The sequence below is a fragment of the Paroedura picta genome, chromosome 1, assembly GCF_049243985.1.
Source record: "Paroedura picta isolate Pp20150507F chromosome 1, Ppicta_v3.0, whole genome shotgun sequence".
NCBI lineage: Eukaryota > Metazoa > Chordata > Lepidosauria > Squamata > Gekkonidae > Paroedura > Paroedura picta.
In genome coordinates, this window is record NC_135369.1 from 191,865,585 (window position 1) to 191,882,383 (window position 16,799).

The following is a 16,799-nucleotide window of genomic DNA, read 5'->3' on the forward strand; positions in this document are numbered from 1 at the left end:
GGTTTTTAAAAAACAGTTTTTAAAGGGAAGAACGAACACAACAGTTAATTGGCTGTTCTGTTTGATTGACGGCCAGGGGCAGGAGGAAGCACAGAAAAATATCTCCTCCTTTATTGCGATTTCGGCGAGACCGGAAACTTGTGCGTTATGAGAACAGCGCTAGTGGGAGAGCCCTTTTTTCGATAGAAACGGCTGTGTGCGTTACCGAGACCTGCCGCTTTTGATTGCAGCGCTTTGCAATAGCACACAGATTTAGCAACATTGCCCATTGTGCGGAATGGCCCCTAGAGCTATGTCATTTTCAAGTTTTCCTTGGAAGTACGATAGTGGCACACATAGGGTTGCCAGGTTGACCCCGGCCTCTGGTGGGGCAGGAGCGGTAGAGTTCTGGGAAACTTCTGGAGATTTGAGCATAGAGCCTGGGGAGGACGGGGGCCTCGGTGGGAAATGAGAATGAGGGAAGCACTCAGTTGTGGGGGGAAGGCAAAAAGAGGGGAGATGTTTGGGCCTCTCCATCCCTGCACGTGGGACTTGCACTGCATCTTGCACTGTGGGAAAGGGGGTTCAGTTCTAGATGGAGCATTGTTCTGATCTAGCAAGGTTTCCTTATGTTAGGCTTTCCCAGTTTCTTTGAGAATTGTCTGCTGGTAATGCGGTTGCCACACCTCTGAAGTGAAGGATCTCACAGCCTGAAGGCCGCCTTTGAATGCCACATAATTCACCCAAGGCTCCTTGAAGGAACTACAGGTGAAGCTGCTCAGCTTCCCAAAACAAACTCTACCCAATCCCCAGCCAACTTGGTGAGGGAACCAGATCCTTTTGGAAAAAGAATCCCCCGTGACTCTAAAATGGATAAGGACAGATGGTTACAGGCAACGTGATGAAGCAGAAAAGCTACTGGACAGCAAGGGAGGAGCAGAGAACTATGCCTTAAGGTAGAAGACAAACAAACTTCTGGTATCAACCCCCCACTCCCATGTAATAGTTATTGTTTGTTTTATTTTAAAACCATCGTGCTGCCTTTCTGTTTTTCGGCATTAGGTGGTGGTGAATGTCTGTCATAAGGGGCTTCGTGGGCTTTTGCCAGGGGAGAGTTTGCCCCTCTGTGGTGCATCTGGACATGTCCTTCAAGCGACGTCATTTTCCCAACAGCAGTGGCAAGAAACAATGATAGCATTTTGGGGAGGGGGGATGCTCCTGTCTTCCTGTTAATAATTAAAATGGGTGTTGGAGATCTGTCATCCCTGCCTACAGTGGATGGCCTTGGGAAATCATTGCGTTTATAAGGGAACCTCAATAGCATGTGGGCCCGTGGGCCGAGGAGGTTGGGCTGGGTGTGGGAGACATAGGCGTGCATCTGTGGGCGTTTGCAATTTTTTTAAGTAGATGTTTGATTTCATTTGCTGAAAGCTGTGGAAAAACAACCAAAAGATAGCTACAGTTAAATCCAGAGCCATTCACGATGAGCGGAAAACATTCCAGGGGCCGTAGCTCACGGAGGTTAGAGTGATTTTAGATTATCGGAGATGTAAGGGTGGTCTGGCAGCAGGCAAGGACCACTTGGAGGTGGACCACTGTTGCTTGCCTCTGCCTCATAACCCCTCATGTTCCCTGGAGGAAGTCCATCCAGATCCTTAGAGAGCGGGTCACCGACTCTATAGGGGGAACGCCCAGGAAAGGCGCCAACATCCTCCAGGGGTGGAATTTAGCCCCACGGCTGGAGGAGCGCTGCGCCCGGCTGGATTCCTGGTGTGGAAGAGGTCCAGGGCACAGGGCTTTTTATCCACCCCCAGTCCGAATAAATCCCCTCCATCTACCCTGAATTTGATTTCCATTTTGATTCCGGGTGCTTTAAATTTTCCCTCTGCAACATGCATGATTGAGCTGCGGTGACCCCACCTTTCCCCCGCGATATCCAGGAATGGCTATAACTCAGTATAATTGATCAAGCTGCTGAGGTAGAGAAGCAGTCTGTTCCTGACTGGCTGGGTGCGACTTCAAAGACTTCCTGGTTCCCAGTTGCAAAACTTTCCTCCCAAGATTTATTTTTGCCCTTCTTAAATCATTTTTAAAGTAATTGCCTCCAGAATCCCACACTTCTCTCAGCAGAGATTTGCCTCATTCTCTGAGAGGCTGCTGCTGGCTCCGCTTGAACCCCCTCCCCTCCCTTCCCCTCCCCTGGCTGGGCTGGGCAGGAAGGGGTGTGCCAGGGTTTGCCTCTTGTGGCCCTTGCTTGCATAGCTGATCACCTCTGTGGGATGGGAGGTGAATTCCCTCCAGGCCAGGCTGGATTCTGGAAATTTTTGGTGGGAGGGGATTACTTGGGCATGACATTGGGGTCACTGTGGGTAGGCAGGTAGTTATGAGTCCCTGCATTGTGCAAGGGGTTGGACTAGATGACCATGGAGGTCCCTTCCAACTCTATGATTCTAACTGTTTACAGCTCTAATAGTATTTTAACATAATGTATAAAATGTGTTTATGTCTGTATTTATTTGTATGCTTCTTATTGCTTTACAGTCTTATTTGTGATGACCAAAGGCAAAATACAATAAGCTTGACCCACTGACTAAAATAAATAGCTTCTGATTGGCCATAGAATCATGAAGTGGGAAGGGACCTCCCTCTAGCCCCATCCTCTTCAGAATGCAGGAATCTCACCGCTACCTCCCCACCCAATTCCAGGCCCGGATGATGCCCCCCCTGCAAACCAGATTCTCGGGCCAATCTGGTCCGGAAGAAATCCACTTCCTAGTCCCACAGTTGTGACTGGCATTTCCCTGGGCATGGAAGAAAGGGCCACAAGAGCCAAGCACTGAGACAGCCCTTCCTGCCCACCCACTCCCCATCGGAGACTTGAATAGCTCTGGGATTCTTTTTTTAAAAATTATTGCTTTGGCAGCAGCAACTACCACAGAATAGGGAGCTTTATTGTATGGCTGAAGGAAAGCTGCGGCAGCCTTTCTGGGGTTGGTGCCACCTCCTGTGACAGCCGTCTTGTGGCCACCGTTTTGAGCCTTTGCTCTCCCTTAGAGTAACTTTGCATTAGATTTGAACACTGTCCCGTGACAGAACCACGGATGACAACGATCAACTGATTCAATTCATTCATTCATTCATTCATTCATTCATTCATTCATTCATTCATATTTATATACCGCCCTCCCCGAAGGCTCATAGAACTGAAAAGGAAACTATACATGGAACCTTGCATAGAATAATTATAACATTCATATTATTAACTGATATAACCGGGTAACACGGCCATCCACATCACAGCCTTTCAGACAGATTCATAGGGCACAACGATGCCTCACACTTGTCAGATCACAGGTACGCAACAGGCCCTGCAGACAAAAGGCCGTGGGAGAACTCCGTGCAGAGAGGGAGAGGGGAGGGGAGGAGGCTCTAGGTTCCTTCCTGCCCCGTTTTCACCAGCCGAAAGGGCAGCACTGAGCAAAGGGGAGCAAGAGAACAGCGGGGGGGGGGGCATCCGTGGGGAAGGGGAGGGGTTCTAGCCGTGCCGCTTGCCCTTTTCCTCTGGCTCGTCATGCTCCTTGGCTGTGATTTTTGCTGCCCTTCCAGCTGGGGAGAGCAGGGCAGGAAGGAAACCAGACAAGGGTTGCCAGGTCTGGAGTCTTTGGGGGTGGGGCCAGGAGTGGGTGGGATTGGGGACAGGGAGAGATCTCGGTGGAGTATAGGAATGCTATGGAAGCCAGACTCCAAAGCAGCCGTTTTGTCCAGGGAAACTGATCTCTGTTGCTTGGAGATGACCTGTAAAAGTGGGGGATCCTCTGGCTGCTTATCCCTCTGCTTATCCCTCTGGCTCTTTCCCAGCTGAGTTGCCCAAAGTCAGGTTGAGTCTGCTTGCCCTGACACGCATCAGGCGTCACACGGAGTCTGGCCCTTGTTCTTTCGTCAGTCGCTCGCACCGTTTGGACTCCGTGGCTGAAGTTTCCAAGCATCCTGGGCAGGCGACCCCGAGCAAGCAGGCCCTGAGGAGGGAGGATATGGGATACAGTGGAGAAAAACACCATAAACTGTAAATCAAAGATGATGTCTAGTTTATGAGGATTTTGCCCGGAGACATGTTTTCATTCCCCAAAGTCTCTTTGCCTAAGCATTTATTACTGATCCTAATTCCTCTTGCAAACTTAGTTAATGCTCATGGATATCTTTTGCATACAGAAGAGCACACACGCCGTTCGGGTGACGGGGCTCGCTGACTGATACACGGCGGAGCGGAGCCAGCCACCATGCCGAGGAAGGAGGGCCTGGAGGGACGTTCGGCTTAAAATAAAACTATATGACACCTTTAAAAAAATGTTACGGGCCATGAATATTCCATTGTTTTAATTAAGCTGTAACACACCCCACCACGGAACCTGCAGACCTCACACACCCTCCGAGAAGACAGGCCTTCCCTGTTTTTATTTGCCAATTATTCCTCTGACCAGTCCCCCCTCACCATTTTTCCCCTTTAGGGCTTGTAAAAGGCCATTTCTGTAGGTCTCCGGTCTTCGAACCCATCTAATTTATTTTGTTTAATGACGAGGCAAAAATGAATCCTTGCCACTGCTTTTGATTAGCGGCTAGTCCTGGCAACTCTCCCCTCTTATATGTTTCTGGCCTCTCCAGCACCGTCCAAATTGTTCAAGAGGACGAATTCCCATCCTGAATTGGATGACCCAGGCTGAGGACATCAGATCTCGGGAGCTAAGCTGGGTTTAGCTTCTGAGTTGGAAAACGTCTGGAGACTATGGGAGTGGGCAGGATTTGGGGCAGGGAGTGTCCTCAGTGGAGTCCATAGCTACGGAGTTTACCCTCCACCTCCGCCGTTTTCTCCAGGAGAACTTGTTGTGCGTGAGAATTTGGACCTGGAACTCCAAGGCAGGATCCAATCAGACACGTAACTGACCAATCGGTTCAAATCAATCAGTGCTAATGTGGCCACATGGCCACGCCCGAGCCTCTTATGTCTGTTGTGTGTGTGAGTGGGGTTGTTCCAGGTGGCTTTTCTAGCATGGTCCTGGTACAGCTTGTATCGTGTTCTGGTACCAATAAAGAGACGCTGTTGATGGGCAGTAGATTCTACTGGGGCACATGTTTTTTTTTTTTAAATAATTTGATTGGAGGCACCAAAGTTTTACCCAGTACTCCCCAATCCCCCACATTTCTCAGTGGAGGGAAAAATGCTGCTCAATCAAATTGCAAAGAGGATCCGACTCCAATAGTACCTGGAGGAGGAAAATGTACTTACAAAAATAGAAACACATTTTACATGGAACATCCGTGTAGGTACATCGACGTTATTGTGAACAGATTAACTTCCAAAAGGTGAACTTGCTGCAGCTGCAAACTCCAAGCCCAGACAGGGAAAAAAAGACAGGGTCTATAAGAGGAAACAGAAGGAGCTCAGAAGAAGAAGAAGAAGAAGAAGAAGAAGAAGAAGAAGAAGAAGAAGAAGAAGAAGAAGAGTTGGTTCTTATGTGCTGCTTTTTCTCTACCCGAAGGAGGCTCAAAGCAGATTACATTCACCTTTCCTTCCTCTCCCCACAACCTCCCTGTGAGGTAGGTGAGGCTGAGAGAGCCTGTATATTACTGCTCAGTCAGAATAGAAGAAGAAGACTTTGTTCTTCTATGCCGCTTTTCTCTACCCAAAGGGGTCTCAAAGCGGCTTCCAGTCACCTTCCCTTTCCTCTCCCCACAACAGACACCCTGTGAGGAAGGGGAGGCGGAGAGAGCCCTAATATATCACTGCTCGGTCAGAACAGCTTTATCAGCGCTGTGGGGAGCCCAAGGTCTCCCAGCTGGCTGCACGTGGGGGAGTGCAGAATCGAACCCGGTTCACCAGATTAGAAGTCCGTACTCCTAACCGCTACGCCAAGCTGGTTCAACATCTAATGGTCCAGAGGATGCCAGACCTTGGCTGCTGGCAGGGGCTCATGGGAATTGCAGTACATCGACAACTGGTGAGCTGAAGTCTGGCCACCCCTGACTAGCCGATGGGAGAGGGTGGCACCCACTGCCAAGTTTACCCCAGTGAGAGAATCGTCTTAACCGTTTCCCTCCCAGATCCTCTTGCAGGTGGAGTTACAACATCCAGCGCTGCAGGCAGGAGTTCTCAAGTTCCACTTTATCTCATCGTTTTTCAAATCGGTCTCTTGAGAGAGGCTCGTTCAGGTTGCCAACCACCACTTCTGAACAGCCTCTCTGTCATGCTCTTCTCTGTTAGGCCATGCACTACCTGCACACTTGGCATGTGCAACCTTTGTTTTCTGACTGAGAAATCTTAATGCAGCCCTGGTTTTCTTTCTATAGGTGAATTGGCCCCCATTCATCAGCCCCAAAGTCCTTTAGCAAATGGTACAGCTAAAACAGTTCTCGGCATGCTGCGGAAGAGGCTCTCTGGTCAGGCTCTGTGGAAGACGAACATAGCCTAGTTTAATTTGCCCTGGCCCAGGAGATTGGGCCACCTCCATATAGGCACAAGTATCCACTTGTGGATTTATAGCCTAAGCCAGGGGCAGTCAAACAGCGTTCCCTGGCAGAGGCTCATGGGAACTGTAGTCCATGGACACCTGGAGGGCCGCAGTTTGACTACCCCCGGCCTAAGCTATCTCCTCCCGAATCCATATTGTTGTGTCTGTAGACCTCTCAAAGGCCAAGCTTGAGGTCTGAGGCAGGATCGTAATTCTGGGGACGTGATTTGCCAGACCTTGGTCAGATCCTGTCTGCTGGATCCAGTCAGCTCAAAGTGAAACTGACCAATAGCGTGCTCTGGAGGGAAGATCTTTTGTTCTGTTGTGGTATGTGGTATGCCTAAAGAGGTGGTGAGCTCCCCCTCACTGGCAGTCTTCAAGCAAAGGTTGGATACACACTTTTCTTGGATGCTTTAGGATGCTTTGGGCTGATCCTGCGTTGAGCAGGGGGTTGGACTAGATGGCCTGTATGGCCCCTTCCAACTCTATGATTCTATGATTCTATGATTCTATGTAAGTTGGGGATTTTGTTGGGGTTTTCTAGTTCAGCTTTTGCCTCTTGAACCATCATGCTGGGGTCACAATAAAGAGCTGAAATAAACTCCCAGGATCCTGTTCTCTGAACCCACGAATCTAACATGTACGCTAGAGAAGAAGAACTGAGTGTTCTGTATCCTGCTTTTCTCTCCGCGAAGGAATCCCTAAGCAGTTTAAAACCGCCTTCTCTTCCTCTCCCCACAACAGACACCCTGTGAGGGAGGGGAGGCTTTTGCTCCTGGATCTTCCTGTGTGGAATAAGGACATCTACTTATAAAGTAAAAGAGTTGCATTTATTGTGCATGGCCATAGGCTGTAACACAGAATCACAGAACCATAGAGTTGGAAGGGGCCATGCAGGCCATCTAGTCCAACCCCCTGCTCAACGCAGGATCAGCCCAGAGCATCCTAAAGCAGCCAAGAGAAGTGTGTATCCAGCCTTTGCTGGATACAATGGTGTCCCGCTTTACCAATATTTACAATGCAAAACATTAACAGCATGAAATAAATATGAAATATATAATATAAAATATTGTGTTATTGTTATTGTTTGCTGTTGTACACTGCCCTGAGCCCGCTCACCAGCATACAAATCATCAAATAAATAATAAAATAGTTCAGATTAGGGTTGGGCGTTTCGGGGTCCGAAGTGGCCGTTCGCACCCAAAGCTGCTGGTGGCAAACTCTAGTTCAGATTGAAACAAAGATACCCAGTAACCTTCTTTTGCCAAGTTTTCTTATCCACGCTCTTAGTGATCTCGTACTACCAAGCCCAAAATATATTTCTAAGCTCTTAAGCATTTCTTTTGCTGTCAGGGAATTTTCAACCATGAAAGTCTCACTGATCTCATAATAATGTTCCTGACCATCCCATTTTTGGCCGTCCAGGAGTCCAGTTCACTGCCTGTCTTCCTCTAAGATTCCAGCGGCACCTTTCACTTCGAGAAGGATATGAAATCTTCTATGCCAGTTTCTGCAACTCTCAGAAGTAAATTTTCAGATCTCCAAATTTCCTCTTCATTCTGTCATCCTTACCACGGCAATGTGTAGAAGAACAATGGAGGATGTTTAAAGATAAAAACCACAACCAGGGGATCTATTAATCAAAGGCCTTAAGTACTTTTTAAACATTAAGCTTCATCTAAGCTTCTTATAGACTCTGGTCCCAGGGCCCATAACTTATAGGGTCGACTTGGAAGCACAGAAGCTTAACCAAGAATCTCTGGCCCTCCTTGTCATCCATTTAAATAAAAAGTTCTGTTTAAGCAAATTACAAAGATGATCTGTCTCCGATGGTAACAAGAGAAAGAATTCTTTGCTTATAAAAATAGAAACATTTTACATGGACACTTTCTGCACTAGAACTATTGTTTTGATTTAAATTTTAAAGGGTCAGCTTTTCTGTCCATTTCTGCACTAAAGCTTCTTTGGGTGAAGTCCCAAATTGCCTCCTCACATGGCCCCAGCAAAGAAATCCATAGAAAACCAGATTTCATTTTAGCAAGTGAGGTCTAACAGGGTCTAATTCGGGGCTACCCAATGTGGAAATGTGTGCCATTGGGTTTTTCCCCTGCCCACCATTTTGAGTCGTTTGGGAACTCTCCAAATGTCATTTGGGAACATCTCCAGGGTCATTGAGTCCATCCCTTGCTCACTCAGCTCCTCAAACCATACAAACCTTCACTGCCATACAAACACTGGCCTCCCTTCCCCCTTCCTCCATTCTGAAAAATCTTCCTTAATAAAACAACAACAGGGTTGATCGTGTTACAATGCTGCTTCTAAGTTTAAAAAAACATTCTTGAATTCTTGCACAGCAGTGTTTTCATGTTATAGGCCAGGTTTTTTCCCTAAAATACATTCAGGACACTTTGTGGGAGGGGGGTGCTCAAGGGCGCAGAATGGTGGGATTAAGGGGCACAACAAAAACAAAGGTGAAATCAGGCAGGAATTTGGCAAAAAAAAAAAGAGACATTTTTTTGAATGGGGAAGGGAGCAAAGTGTGATGGGAGGCTGCCTCTATTGGACTCAGCGTGGAAGCCATGTGATAAATTTCAGCCTGGGAAATAAGGGAAGGAAAGCTCAAATGCAAAAATGCTAGGGCCATTCCGCACGAGTTTAATGTAGCAGAAGGCTTTCATATTGTAAACGCTACTAATTTGCAGTTCCGCAAGACATCGCACACAATCTGCCACACTCCTGAAACAGTTTCGCGAAAAGCGATTCGTTGTAGCGTTTCTAGGAAAATCGGGAAAAGTGGATTCACCCTTCGAAAAGCACTACACTCCTGCGAACAATCTGCAACACTAACGGAAAAGACCTGTGCGTTCTCATTGTTGCGGTTCCAACAAAGTCCCTCCCCCTGGCTCTCTCCTCCGAACTTCCGGCAAAGCGATCGCCATTTTTTCCCCTCGGAGCCAGCGGGGAAAGCAATGAACCAGCGAGGCTTCATTCACCCAGCGAGGCTTCTCCGGCTACAGTCCCTCCACAGAAGTGCTTTAAAGCTCCCCTAAGTCCCCAAGCACAACACAGCCCCCTGTTTGGAAGTTCCTTTTATTTTTGGCCGAAAATCGTGCCTGTGCGGGGGAGCGTGGTAACGATGACTTGCCAGCTCACACGCCAGCTAGATGGGTCTCTCCATTGCAACGAATCAACGCATATTTGTTGCAACGTATTTTTTTTAAAACCTGTGCTTAAAGGGAAAGGGGCTTTTCCGGAGCATGATAACAACCGCCCATTGGCTGTTCTGTTTGATTGACGGCCAGGGGCGGGACCAAGCACAGAAAAAAATGTTTTAGCTTATTCCTTTGCCTGGCATTCTAGTTTCCACAAAAACTGGGGGTTCTCTCTTTTAAAATAATAATTGGCGAGTTCTCAAGCCTGCAATAACCCACCTGGCGTTACAAATCAGGACAGTCCTAGGAAGTCGGATCATTTGATTCTGCCGTGTCAGTTCTTAATGTGATGTTCTTTGCCCAAAGACTCATGTACCACGGCAACCCGGCTACCCCTCTGGAATTTAAAAAAAGGCAAAACTCCCGTGCAGTGCTCCAAAGTAATTATACTGCCGCCTAATGTCTCTAAAAACCAACAAAATTATCTGAAACGCGACGCCTCAATCAAGAGGCGTACCAGCGATAATTTCTGATGCCCTCAGCATTCCGCACCCTTTCATGGGGGATGGCTCCAATTAGAATCCAATTAAAAATCCACGCTTTTAATGTGCAATTTACAAATGTACCAATTCATTCAGTTAATAGCTGCAGCCCTCACAGGTTCCGTCTCTTAGTTGGAGAAGTTGAAAGGGAAGACTTTGGGGAGGCAGGGGTACGGGAGCTGCCCCGTCTGCCTCGGAAGTCGAGGAAGGGAGATCTGCAGCCGGCTTCTAATTTTACCAGGCCAGGTCATTTCAAGAAACCATCAGCGGGAGGGTCCCTGGCTTAGTGGCAGAGCACCTGCTTGGCATGCATAAGGTCCCAGGTTCGAAACTGGGGTTGTAAGCTCCAGGTTGGAAAATACTAGGAGATTTAGAGGTGGAGCTTGAAGAGGGTGTGGTCTGGGAAGGGGAGGGACATCAAGGGATATAATGCCATCAAGTCTACCTTGCAAAGCAGCCATTTTCTCCGGGTGAAATGACCTCTGTTGCCTGGAGATCAGTTGTAATCCCAGGAGATGTCCAGCCACCACCTGGAGGTTGGCAAGCCTATCCAGTCCCCAGCAACTCCAGTTAATGGGATTAGGGAGGCCGTGATAGGACAGACTTCTGCCTGCGGCTGTTTTGTTGTGTTAGTGTTTGCCCATCCTTGTGATGCATGAGCATCTGAAATGTCAGCTGTTCTTTGTTCTTTCAGAGTTGTTGTTGTTGTTGTCGTGTGTGTGTATGTGCATGATATCCAGACTCTAAAACATCACACAGTTAGCTCTGCCAGTTTTAGCTGCATGAAACAAGAAGGCAATCCAATGAATGTTAACAAAGGTCAGGAGGCTGTGGGGGGGGGGGCAGGGACTCACTCAAGTAAGTATATAAGCAAAAGGGTGTGTTGAAAATGAACCACACTATTGCCTCCAATGCAGCTTGTCTAAACAGGGATGAAAGTCCCAGAAAGTTCTCTGATAGCCTCACTGAACTCAGGAACGGGATCCAGCATCTGCCTTCGGTTTAGAAAGTGGCTCACAGCACCGGAGGCCACGGCCGAAATTGCCAACGTCAGCAAATCCTGCAGGTCCGTATGAAGAGATAGTCAGGGGGAACGCTATTGTGGTCTCTTTCGTGCTGGACTGCTGGACTCCAAAGGCACCAGGGGAGAGATGAGGTGCCAAAGAGATGAAGACCAAGCCAGTTTGCACACCCCAGGCCAGTCTTGGTGGTGCACCGGTGAGCAAAGGGTTTGGGGACGGGAGGGGAATTACCGCAGTGGCCAGAACACATGGAAAACTGCACAACAGCAGTGCTCCTGCACATTAGTAAACAACAGAAGGGGCTGTGGAAACACAAATAGTCTTCAGTCACAAGAAAAGAACACACATTCAAATGCATAGAAGGGCTTCCTTTAGTCACTGGGGAATTCTTTACAGCAGCAACAGTGCCCAGGGATGCCAACGAACTGCAGGCTTCCAGCCTGGGTATCACCTAGCAGGCATGCAAAGTCAGGTTCTAGTGATGGAGCCCAGCCTCCTTTTATTAGGAAGGAACAGATCCTGCAACCACATGGAGAGAACCTAGCTGCACTCTGACCCCTTCTCCCTTTCTCCTCTCACTTGGTTCACATGGCCTTCCATGGAGACACAGATGTCCTCTTGCTTGTTTTGCATGGCCTTCCATGGAGACACAGATGTCCTCTCACTTGGTTCACATGGCCTTCCATGGAGACACAGATGTCCTCTCGCTTGTTTTGCATGGCCTTCCATGGAGACACAGATGTCCTCTCGCTTGTTTTGCATGGCCTTCCATGGAGACACAGATGTCCTCTCGCTTGTTTTACTTGGCCTTCCATGGAGGCACAGATGTCCTCTCCCTTGCTTCACATGGCCTTCCATGGAGACACAGATGTCCTCTCGCTTGTTTCGCATGGCCTTCCATGGAGACACAGATGTCCTCTCACTTGGTTCACATGGCCTTCCATGGAGACACAGATGTCCTCTCACTTGGTTCACATGGCCTTCCATGGAGACACAGATGTCCTCTCGCTTGTTTTGCATGGCCTTCCATGGAGACACAGATGTCCTCTCGCTTGTTTTACATGGCCTTCCATGGAGGCACAGATGTCCTCTCCCTTGCTTCACATGGCCTTCCATGGAGACACAGATGTCCTCTCGCTTGTTTTGCATGGCCTTCCATGGAGACACAGATGTCCTCTTGCTTGTTTTGCATGGCCTTCCATGGAGACACAGATGTCCTCTTGCTTGTTTTGCATGGCCTTCCATGGAGACACAGATATCCTCTTGCTTGTTTTGCATGGCCTTCCATGGAGACACAGATGTCCTCCCGCTTGTTTTGCATGGCCTTCCATGGAGACACAGATGTCCTCTCACTTGTTTTGCATGGCCTTCCATGGAGGCAGAGATGTCTTGTCACTTGCTTCACATGGCCTTCCATGGAGACACAGATGTCCTCTCACTTGCTTCACATGGCCTTCCATGGAGACACAGATGTCCTCTTGCTTGTTTTACATGGCCTTCCATGGAGACACAGATGTCCTCTCGCTTGTTTTGCATGGCCTTCCATGGAGACACGTCCTCTCGCTTGTTTTGCATGGCCTTCCATGGAGACACAGATGTCCTCCCTCTTGTTTTGCATGGCCTTCCATGGAGACACAGATGTCATAGAATAATAGAATCATAGAGTTGGAAGGGGCCACGCAGGCCATCTAGTCCAACCTGCCAACGAAAGAGTGGTATCATCACTGCCATTAGAGTGTTATCATCTGCATATCTGTTGATATTTCTCCCTGCAATCTTGATCCCAATTTATGACTCCTCTAGTCCCACCTTTCTCATGATGTGCTCCGCATACAAGTTAAATGGGCAAGGCGACAGTATACAGCCTTGCCGAACTCCTTTCTCAATTTTGAACCAATTTAGTGATTCCATGCTCGGTTCTCACTGTTGCTTCTTGACCTGCATATAGGTTTCTCAAGAGACAAATAAGATGCTCTGGTATTCCCATCTCTTTAAGAACTTGCCACAAATTGTTGTGCTCCACACAATCAAAGGCTTTAGCATAGTCAATGAAGCAGAAGTAGATGTTCTTCTGGAACTCCCTAGTTTTCTCCATGATCCAGCGTATGTTGGCAATTTGATCTCTAGTTCCTCTACCTCTTCGAAATCCTGCCTGTACTTCTGGAAGTTCTCGGTCCACATATTGCTGGAGCCTAGCTTGTAGGATTTTGAGCATAACTTTGCTAGCATGAGAAATGAGTGCAATGGTGCGGTAGTTTGAACATTCTTTGGCATTGCCCTTCTTTGGGATTGGAATGTAAACTGACCTTTTCCAATCCTGTGGCCATTGCTGAGTTTTCCAAATTTTCTGGCATATTGAGTGTAGCACTTTTACTGCATCGTCTTTTAAGATTTTGAATAGTTCAGCTGGAATGCTGTCAGCACCACTAGCTTTATTGTTGCTCAGACTTCCTAAAGCCCATTTGACTTCACATTCCAGGATGTCTGGTTCCAGGTCAGTAACTATCCCATCGTGGTTATCAGGGATTAGCATGTATAGTGAGATAAAATATCCAAATACAGCCATATGATAATTCTTTGCTAAAACAGCCAATCAGTCTCCTCGAATTCAGTTGTAGTTCACAGAAACATAGGAGAAAAAAACTGTCTATGTTAGTGATTAATGACTTCCACTTTACCATTTATTTTTTTATCTCACTATACATGCTAAGATAAAAAAAATAAATGTTAAAGTGGAAGTCATTAATCACTAACAGACAGTATTTTTTCTCCTATGTTTCTGTGAATTACAACTGAATTCGAGGAGACTGATTGGCTGTTTTAGCAAAGAATTATCATATGGCTGTATTTGGATGTTGTGACACATTTTACTAATTTAACAGGATTAACATTTACTTTATATTCCCACCGTCATGGTTTTAGGAAGAGTGCTTACACTCGAAAGCTCACGCCTGGAATAAATCTTTGTTGGTCTTAAAGGTGCCCCTGGACAAACCCTGAAGCCAAGTAGCTCTGCCAGTCCTCCACCATGAGATCTTGTTTCCTGCTGTCGATCCAAGGGGTGGCAGGTGGGAAATATTTTTAAAATCTACACCTGCAACCTGAGTACGATGACTTCTCTTCTGGAGGAAACCCAGAGGTGACATCAATATCTCTTGGAACTACAGAAAACTCTATGGTTTTATTCAGAAGTGAGGCCATGGCACTTGCAGTGCTGCCCCACATTGTGCCCCCATCTCCAGACCTACCTTGCCCCCCTAATTAAAATCATCATCTTCATCATCTACAGGTTTGCACTCCATCTGCTTCATTACAGACTTGGTTGGGACTATTTAAAAAACAAACCGAAACACAACTCTTCTGAAGCTATGACAAAGAATGATATTTGAAACTAGCTATGGGTTTGGGGAAGCACACTGACTTCTGTCACTACAAATATACATTCTTTGGGGATGATATTTTATGGCCCTGAATCATACTGGAATTTGGCTTGGTGCACTGAATGTATCCCAAAGCTTTGGACAACCTTTTTCATAGGCCAGTATTTGTCAGTAGGGCTATGAGTTAAGGCAGAGGCCAACACATGTTATAATTAAGCAATCACCCCTCTTGCTCATGCCCGTAAGCTTTGGAGGCCCTGCTTTGCTGGAGCCCTGCTGGGTCAGGCTAATGGTCCATCTACTCCAGTGCTCTGTGTCCCACAGTGGCCAAAGCCCAGGGGCCACCAGGAGGTCCACCAGTGGGCCCAGGACTCCAGAGGCCCTCCCACTGATGCCCCCCAAGCACCAGAAATACAGAGCATCACAGCCCCAGACAGGGTGTTCCCCCTGGACCTTGTGGCTACAGCCCCCTGTAGACCTCTACTCCAGATGTTTTTTCCATCCCCTCTTCCAGCTGTGCATTCTTGTAGCTCCCCCCCTTACCTGTGGCAGTGAATTCCACATGTTAATTATTGTAAGGACTTCCATTTATCTGTCCTAAGCCTATCCCTCATTAATTTTATTGAGTGCTTGTTAAAGGACAGCTTTCTCTGCCTCCTCTGTCCGTGCCTAATTTTATAAACCTCAGTCACCATTTCTCCACGCTAAGGGGGCCTCACCTCTTTAGCCTTTCTTCAAAGGGAAGGTCTGCCACCCCCTTCATCATTTCAGCTCCTCTTTTCTGCACCTTTTCTGATGCTTTCATTTCTTTTCTGAATTTGCTGAGGCTAGAGGGGTAGCAATTGGAGAACAGGTTTTCTTGGGTTGCTTAAGGACGAGAGCTTCCTCCTTTGTAGCTCAGGAGGCCCCTCCATTTTTTTCCTCCTTTCCAAGCAGATGATCCCCCCCCCCTTTTTTTTTTTTAAATCTGCCTTGTACTTACCTCCTCTGGTCATGAGTAGCCATTTCCCTTGTGTTTCCCCTGGGATATTTGAAAGTTGCTTTGCCATGCTTTCCCCCCTTTCTTTGGTCCCTCGGTAAAAAAATTTGAAATGCAGATATGTTCTACTGTTTTTGTATCCATGCCCCCCTTCATCCACCAATGGGAGGACTGCTTCTTGCTTTGCACCACCCACCAATGAATACGAGTAAACAGGAGGAAGAAATCTCCCACTTTAAAATGTCTTTCCAGTTTCTAAGGTTTGTATGCTCTTGAGAGCCAGCTTGGTATAGTGGTTAGGAGTACGGACTTCTAATCTGGTGAGCCGGGTTCAATTCTGCTCTCCCCCACATGCAGCCAGCTGGGTGACCTTGGGCTCGCCACGGCACTGATAAAACTGTTCTGACCGAGCAGGAATCTCAGGGCTCTCTCAGCCTCACCCACCCCACAGGGTGTCTGTTGGGGGGAGAGGAAAGGGAAGGCGATTGTAGGACACTTTGAGACTCCTTCGGGTAGAGAAAAGTGGCATATAAGAACCAACTCTTCTTCTTCTTCTTCATGCAGAAATGTTCTCTTTAGGAAGCACCAAAGAAAGTTGAAAGAACAGAGCACATGAGTAAACTGGAACGGAAATGATTTAAAAAGGTAAGCGGAAGAACTATTCAGATAATGCAAAGAAAAAAGGAGGGCAGAATTAACCTTGATCCTGGAATCCAAACTTTGGAACTTTCCGTCGGGGAGTCCTGTCTACCTTTCTCTACTGGTGTTGTCCATTGTTAGGTGAAGACTGTTTTGTTTTATAGCTGTTATTGGTATTCATCTGGAACTGCATGTTTTTATTGAATTGTTTTATAATTTTAAATATTAATTGCACAAATGCTTTAATATGTTGTAACCTGCACTGCCTTGGGGATCATGATTGGATTGAAAGGCGGAAAAAAATGTTAAGAATGAATGAATGAATGAATGAATATAGACTCTGCCAACAGCCAGTATAAGAAAGTTCATTCACATACTTGACAACATATGAGTTAACATGATTGGTAATTGTCATATTGGTTATTACTGGTTGTGGAGAAACCTTTATTAGGGAGAAGCAGACAGGAGATTTCACAATAAATGTTGAATGTGCAGAGAAGTTTTGTTTTTGCAATTGTTTCACTGCAGTGACATAAATCTGTGGATGATTCACATTTGGGTTACTGGAAATTATGGACTTGTATTATTTCCCCTTCTGCCCAA

At 47.1% G+C, this 16,799-nt stretch overlaps 1 long non-coding RNA gene across 1 annotated transcript; it reads right to left on the reverse strand.

Annotated features, from left to right (window-relative positions):
• Nucleotides 1-3,789: 3,789 nt before the first annotated feature.
• Nucleotides 3,790-15,654, reverse strand: LOC143822209 (uncharacterized). Its single transcript, XR_013226094.1, has 3 exons — nucleotides 15,561-15,654; nucleotides 5,261-5,392; nucleotides 3,790-3,995 (listed from the first exon to the last, which is right to left on the reverse strand). It is a non-coding gene; the product is annotated as an uncharacterized LOC143822209 (long non-coding RNA).
• Between the last annotated feature and the right edge of the window lie 1,145 nt (nucleotides 15,655-16,799).